Source organism: Diospyros lotus, chromosome 5 (genome assembly GCF_014633365.1).
Source record: "Diospyros lotus cultivar Yz01 chromosome 5, ASM1463336v1, whole genome shotgun sequence".
NCBI classification, from domain to species: domain Eukaryota; kingdom Viridiplantae; phylum Streptophyta; class Magnoliopsida; order Ericales; family Ebenaceae; genus Diospyros; species Diospyros lotus.
In genome coordinates, this window is record NC_068342.1 from 25,447,700 (window position 1) to 25,456,220 (window position 8,521).

An 8,521-nucleotide genomic window follows, 5' to 3' on the forward strand; every position below is an offset into this window, starting at 1 on the left:
AATTAACGAGACAGTGAGGCAACCGAGGATATGATAGTGAGGCGAAGGTAGTAGTGCTCGGCAATCGGTAGTCACATTGTGGCCATAGAAAGAGAGAGAGAAAAGAGTAGAGAGTTGGACAATGACTCATTTTTTAAATTTACAAAGTGAGGAGATTTCGATGTTTTTACTCCTATTCGATAGGTCTCTCGACAATGTAAAATTTTTCACGCATGAACCAGTGGCATTAACAATCCCCCCCCCCCCCCCCCCCCCCGGGGAGCCAAAACTGATTTATCATCCCAAGATCGTGAGCTGGGGGTGGTTTGCCTGGCCCCATCCGTAAACTTTCCATTTCCTTTCTGAGTCCACCACTACTATATATATATATATATATCGATGTATCATACCAAAGTATGTCGCTTCGCATCTAAGTTCAGTTCTCTCTGCTTTCTCTATCATTGTGTCGTCTCATAAAGGAGGAGGGATATACATAGATATATATATATACATACATATACATATGGCAGGCCGTGCAGAGAGCGGTGCTAATAAAGGCGGTGGCGACCGCCCCGTTCGTAATGGACCCGCGACCGAAGATGAAGAAGAGCAGCGGCACTGCTCCTACGCCATGCAACTGGTGAACTCCTTGGCTCTGCCAATGGTGTTACAGGTCGCTGTAGAGCTGGGCGTGCTAGAGATCATTGCCAAGGCAGAATGTGCCGGCGGCGGTCTGCTCATCTCCTCCGAGATCGCGTCTCGGATCCCCGGCTGCCGCAACCCCGACGCACCTCACATGCTCGATCGGATGCTCCGCCTCCCGGTGAGCCACTCCGTCCTCACTTGCTCCAACGACCAAGACGACGGCCGCCACCGCTACAGCCTTGCTCCCGTCGCGAAGTACTTCATTGGCGACCAAGACGGAGCGTCGTTAGGCCCCTTGGTCTCCCTTGTTTAGGATATGGTCTTCCTCGCCAGTTGGTAATTAATTCTAAATCCTTCATCTCCTCAATGATTAATTCTGACAATAATACATGTTTGTTTGTTATTATTGCTTAATATTTTGTGTTATTCTCTATACTTTTCAATTTTAAAGCTTAAAAGTTGAAAAGAGAAAAGATTACTTTTAATTAAATAAAATAGTATTTTAATTAACAAATTAAAATTTTCCAATTAGGTTCCAAATATTCCTATTCAAAATTCGTGCAAAATTTCATTTTATCTCTTTTTGCTCGTCTCTCATCTCCTCTTTTACGTGGATTAATATTTAACTTCATCATCATTTGTTATTGGTCATCAATTGCCAAATGAAGAAAAAAAAAAAAGGCACCAAATGACAATTGCCAAATTTGGAAGCCCATAGGTTCTTGTCAGGAACCATCACCACCGGGTTCTATCAATTTTTCTATGTATGTATACTTGTTTTCTGTTCGTTCAGAACAAACAACTCTATCTCTTTAGATAGATTTTTAAAAATTAAAAATTTATGATAGATATTTATATATATTATATAATTTATACTATTATTAATTAAACATAAATTTTTAATATTATCAATAAATTAAATTACACTTTGGCCCTCTCCAGTTTAGTATAAATACAAATACATACATGTCCATCACTTCAACTTGCTGTCCCTAATAATTAAAAGATTATCATATTACTTTACTTCTAGCGTTAAATTTATATATTTTTTGTCTCTTCTGCCAACATGCACTCCTTAGAATGTGGGGAGTAAACTCTCTTAACAAATATATATATATTTTTTCTTTTTGTCTTAGAAATGCAGTTTGGAGAAAAAGGGTTATAACAAATAATTATTTTTTTTTCTTTTTATTTTAGCTAGGAAAAAAACTTGTTTTGTTGATAATGACCTACATAACAATCTATCATAGGTCTCAATCCACATAAAGTATGGAATTAACCTTGTGATCAATTGAAGACACACTGTAAACGAATTGGTTCCAAAAGAAACCTTAATTTGACAAATTCTCAATTTTGGGCCATTAGTTTGTTGATAAGTCAAAAGTAGCCAAGTACATAAATAGAAGTCATATGTATGTAGTACTCTAGAGAACGCCATATATATGCATATATACATATTTTTAGATAAACTGTCATGTCTGTACATGATTTCATTATTATATATGTAGGAGTGAACTAAAAGCAAGCATTCTGGGGGGAGGCGTCCCATTTGACAGGGTCCACGGGATGCATGCATTTGACTACCCTGGCAAAGACCCCAGGTTCAACGAGGTTTTCAACAAGGCAATGGTCGGCCACACAGGACTAGCCATGAAGAAAATCCTCGAGTACTACAAGGAGGGTTTCAATTCGAGCAGCTGAAACAACTGGTCGATGTTGGTGGTGGTCTTGGAATCGCACTCGGTTTGATCACATCCAAGTACCCCCATATTAAGGGTATTAATTTTGACCTGCCCCATGTTGTCCGAGATGCCCCATCCTATCCGGGTACGTACGCCTTTTCTCTTTCCCTGATGCTAAGCGTAGAGAAATTAGCTAGCTTTTGAAGACGGCCGGTATATATTTTGATTTCATTAATGTGATGGATGGATGGATCGATTATGTAGGTGTGGAACATGTTGGCGGAAATATGTTTGAAAGTGTTCCAGAAGGAGAGGCAATCTTAATGAAGGTGAGAATATTGGATTTTGCAGCGGGCATCATGTTCATGGGATTTACATTATTAATTAATTAACTAATTATAGTTTGATGATGCATATAATCTCGTAGTGTATCCTTCATGACTGGAGCGATGATCACTGCTTGAAGCTGCTAAAGAATTGCCACAAAGCGCTGCCGGAAAATGGAAAGGTAATCGTAGTGGAAGCAATTCTGCCGACGGAACCTGACACTAGATCAGCGACAATCGCTAATTACGAAATAGATCTGGTCATGATGACTCAAAACCCAGGAGGCAAGGAGCGCAACCGACAGGTGTTTCTTCGCTTGGCAACTGGAGCTGGATTTTCTGGCATTAGATTTGAGGCTTTTGCCTTTAACTTCTGGGTCATGGAATTTTACAAGTAGATCGATCATGTACTAGATGCAGATGGCCAGCACCAGCACCAGCAGCCTGTTTAATTAATTATGTAGGACTTGCCTGGCCCTTCATCTTGCATTCCCGCTTTGAATTTCGTTAACAAAATAAACTCATCAGAGGATTGGAACAGTGTCAAATTTTAATTTAAGATGATCTTTATGTTAGTAATTTCAGTCGTTCGATCTTTAGCATTGGTAATTTGATTTTGTTGTCGCTCGAGCACAATAATGAATTTATGAGATGAAAACGTCATCATCAAATCATTTTGAATCTGCAAGAAAGAAAATAGTCAAAGCCCATGAAGAGATTTCCACGCAAATACTTTAATACTCAAGTCAGACACTGAAGATATAGAAAGTCCCAGAGTAGTATTCACATCAGTATATCTTTTTTGGAATAAGAACTTGCTTATTTATACAGGAGCATGAATCAATCTTAAGTCTGCTAGGATTACAACTCTTACAAATATTGTTCATCTCTTACGGATGATATTTATCCTCTAGGAGAAATTTTTAGTTGTTGGAGTTATCCTGACTTGGATGTTGTGTGGGACCCCTTCCCCCCCCCCCAAAAAAAAAAAAAAAAAAAAATAATAATAATAATAATATTTGGTGAAAACGTTCTGACAGTAAGCCCGTCTTGGAAGGGGTAGGAAACTGTGGGGCACTCGCCTCGAATGTCATTGCTAAGGGGGGTTTCTCTTGCCCATGCGATCATCACCGAAGAGGAGGAGAGAGAACCTCGATCTCCCGCCTATGTTGTCGTTGCCAAGGGGTAGGAGATCGTTTATGTTGAGCCAAATTGATTCAATCAATATATTGTGTATTTTGATGTTTAACAAAACATAATTTTACTAAAACTAGTTTTGATATATTTAAATCCCCTAATGAATTTTTGATGTATCTTATGGTGGATAACATATTTTAAGTATTATAATATTTTGTATATAAAAATAAATCAAGAAATGCTATTTGTTCTAAGTGGAAGATTAACGCATTATTAGGGAACATATAAGAAAATATTTTCATTTTGAAAATCTATCTCCCGATTTTTTGATAGCTAATATTCATTGTTGTTAAAATAATTTTTAAGGAATTTTTCAAGAAATAGAAGGTATATATTTGAGGATGGTAAAATCGTTAAATCTGGAATTTATTTTAAAATTAAAATTATATTTTCTTATTGTTATGAATTTTAAATTTTTAGATATTTTTATATATTTTTATTGAATTCAAATATAGGGTACTTTCTTATTTACATTTATGTATTAAAGTAATGGAAGGTAAAATATAATTTAAAGAAAATGTGAACATTTACTTAAATTAAATAAATATAAATATGTTATAATGTATTCATGCTATGGATAGTATCTTCAAAGCAAATCTAATTTTTCTGAAAATCTAGACTAAGAGTCGACTCCCAATGAGGCACAGTCGATTGTGTATTATGTAGAGTTGTGGTAGTCGAGAGCAGGTTTTTCCCAGTCAACTGAGAGTCGACTGTAAGCCAATGAGAGTCGATTATTGGCTTCGAAAGTCGACTATAGGTGTCATAGAGTCGATTGTCGGTTAGAATAGTAGATTGTCAAACTCCAACGGTCAAATTTTTCTAGTCGTTACGAATCTATTAGAAGCTCAAATATATATATTTTCAAGAGATTTCTGGAGAAGACTAATGCACTGTCAAGATCTATCATTCTAAAGCACACCCAAGTTTTCAAGCACTCAAGAAAAACAATCCAAGGCCCAAGCATTAAATATACATCATTTGGAGCCCAAGTAATTAGTGATCAATTTTGTAAAAATTTTGTTATAATTTCACCCTTATTTTGATCTTAAAATGGTTTAAATTGAATACTATTATGCATTTTGTGATTGCGTGTAGGTTTAAAAAATATTAATATAAAAAATATATAAAATAAAAAATAAATATTATATATATAATATATGGATTGCAAGCCCAAAAGAATGAAGGTCCAAGCCCAACACAAGGAAGGTCCAAGCCCAAAACAAGGAAAAACCCAAGTCCTACAAGTCGCTTACATCATCGCTTGCATCATGGGTTGGAATGATGTCATCGCTTACATCAAATCACGAAATTTCAAGAACTACACTTTGGCCCGAACATTTTAAGTAATTAGATATTTTATTTATCTTTGTATTTTTAAATTAGGTATTTTATTTTCTTTAGATATTTTGTATTATTAAATTATATAATTAAGTGGTCTCCATTGCATCTTGGAGCCTATAAATAGAGCACTTGGAGTGCATTTGTAACCATTCAATTTTCCTATAATGAAAACATAGTTGTGTTCTAAAGATTTCTCTCTCAAATTTTTCACTTTAGTTTCTATATAGTGTTGTTCTTAGAATTTCTCTCTCAAGTCTTCAACTTTTGTTTCCATATAGTTGTATTATGTTATTCATATTGTCTTTTTATTATATACCGCCTATATGGTCGGTTGAATATTGTCTTTAAATATTGTATTTTCATTATATACTGCCTATATGGTCGGTTGAATATTGTCCTTAAATATTGTCTTTTCATTATATACCGCCTATATGGTCGGTTAAAAAATTATCTTTTAAATATTGTCTTTTCATTATATACAGCCTATATGGTCGGTTTAAAAGTTGTCTTTTAAATATTGTCTTTTAATTCCCGTCATTTAAATTTTTACTAATTTATTTTAAAATGAAGATGAGTAGCTAAATCCAATCATGGGTTAAGGCAAGGACAGTGTCCAACGCCAATGATTCCCAAAGAAAGCTGCACTTCAAATGTGTAATATTAATCTGATTTAATTCGAGCAGTGTGCGTATAGTGTATCTTTGAGTTTGGATTGGAGCATAAACCTAACTTAGAGTTTTCATGCCACGTATGGAGATTGCTAGACCTGGAAATGTTTTCATACTCAAGCCCAAATGATTAATTTGTACCTATAAATTCTATCTGTGGGATATAATTCAATTTATGATAATTGCTTAACTTAGAATTTCCATGCCATGTATGGAGATTGCTTAAACAAGAATTATCATTATCTTGAAATAAAATTACTGACAGATCTGCAAAACTTAATTCAAATGAATATTACTGATCTTTTCTATTAAATTGAGAATTAATTGGTTTTGATACTAAAATTGTCTTGATCCAAGCTACTTAAATTTAGTGTTAATTTAGTTTTAATCATTTCCTTTAGATCATCTTAATCACCTCTTAAAATCAAATATTCAGTGATTTCTGTTTTCATCCAAAATAATCTCCCTGTGAACCAACTCAAACTCACCGAATTATAAATTTAAAATTATACTACACGCACACTCGCACACTAGCGAGTATAATCGCCCAATACCTTCTTTAACAAGAGGATTAATGTTTGATAAATTTGATTGTTGTTTTGATAAATAAATGTGTAGGATAGCATAGCAGTCAGTTTTTGGCACCGTTGTCGGGGAGATTAATTGGTAACTTAGTGTGTTATTTTTGTTATTTTACTACTTAAAAAAAAACAAAAAAAAAATATTTTAAAGATAGAAAAAAAATCTATATATTTAAAAAAACTGTTAGGTAACTTTTAGTTACTAAACAGTGTATGAGACTTAGATCAGGTAGACTGCTAGAATAAGAAGTCAATTCACAATCTCTAATGTCTCAACAAAATGATAACATGTCTGCTCAAGGGTGTGATCATGCTGATCAAGATCCCTTGGGAGCTGAAATGCTTTGACCTCTCAGGGACTATTTGCACCCTCCGAGGCAAACTGCTCCCTCTTGCATTGTACTTCCAGTTAATCATCATAGATTCAACTTCAAACCAGGTACCATTCAGATGTTATCTACTTTTCATGGTATGGATTCAGAAAATCCTTACACTCACATGAGAGAATTTGAAGAGGTCTGCGGCACTTGTGTCGATCAAAATGTTAATGAGGATACTGTGAGGCTAAAATTGTTCCCATTTTCGTTAAAAGACAAAGCTAAAATGTGGTTGAACACATTAGAGTCGAGATCAATAGGAACATGGAGAGAAATGCAAACTAAATTTTTAAAGAAATACTTTCCGGCCAATAGGACATCATCCCTTCAAAGACAAATGATGAACTTTGCTTGTAAACACACCGAGTCATTTGCTCAAACCTGGGATCGTTTCAAAGATCTACTTCTTACTTGCTCACATTATGCTTTTAAGCAATGGCGGGTGGTTAGTTTTTTTCATGATGCCTTGACCCCCAACCTTAAGATGTTAGTGTCGACCATGTGCAATGGTGAATTTTACGAGAAGACACTAGAAGATGCTTTTCATTTTTTCTACATTTTAGCTGAGAATACTAGGAATTGGGAGGTAAGTCCATTGTCTTTGGAAGACTGAAGAGAGCATGTCAGTTCGCAGCCTCGAGGAAAATTTCAAATAAGTGAAAGTGATAACATCAATGCTCGGTTAACAGCATTAACAAAGAAGATGGAAGAATTAAAGTTAAAAAAAACCAAGGCCGTCCATGAGGTGGAAGTCCTTTGCGTGGTCTGTGAGACGAATGACTATATGACAAAAGATTGTCCTACCATTCTTGCTTTTAAAAAGGTCCTATATGGCCAAGCATCTGGATCACAACCACGTCACACTGAGGGTAGGCCTTATCAGAATCAGAATCAGGGTGGGAACTACTCAAGGTACAATCCTACTTCCAATACATACCACCCCAACTCCCATAATCACCCTAATTTTTCATGGAGAAACGATTCTGCCGCCCAACCCCATGCACCATTCCCCTCATAGCCACAGTCTTACCAACTAAACCAAGGGTCATCTGGTGCATATCAACCTCCTCATAGGAGATCTCTAGAGGACACCCTACAACAATTCATGTAAGGTCAAATAGGAACTAATACCCAAGTAGCCAAGTTTCAAGAACAAACAAACAGGGCTTTAAAAGACATGAGAAGTCAGCTGACTAAGTTGACTCAGACCTTGAGTCTTAGAGAACTAGGGAAGTTTCCCTCACAACCAAGTCCGAACCCCGTAGGTCAAGGTCATAGGGCTGAAGGGTCATCTAGTGAGAATCACGAACAAGTCCAGTCTGTCACTATCCTTAGGAGTAGGAAAGTAATTGAAAAACCTGAGGACCCTAGGACAGTGTGGCCTGCCACTAGTGAAAAAGACCAAAGGTATGATGAAATGAATGATGAGGAAGTGAATGAAGGAAGTAAAGAGGGTAAGAAGAAAGCTGAGAAGGAAGAAATAGAGCAAGAGAGAAAGCAAAAGGAAAAAGGGAAGAGTATTGAAGAGAGGTCCAAATTTGAACCTCGACCACCCTTTCCTAAAAAATTAGCCCAATCAAAAAAGAGATAAAACAAATGCAGACATATACGAGGTGTTCAAACAGGTAAGGATAAACATTCCTTTATTGGATGCAATTAAGCAAACACCTTCGTATGCTAAGTTGTTGAACGATCTCTGTACAGTCAAAAGAAAAATCGATA

General features: G+C 35.9%; 1 pseudogene; it reads left to right on the plus strand.

Annotated features, from left to right (window-relative positions):
• The first annotated feature begins 429 nt into the window (after positions 1 to 429).
• On the plus strand, positions 430 to 3,176 carry LOC127802531 (anthranilate N-methyltransferase-like; annotated as a pseudogene).
• Positions 3,177 to 8,521: the final 5,345 nt, after the last annotated feature.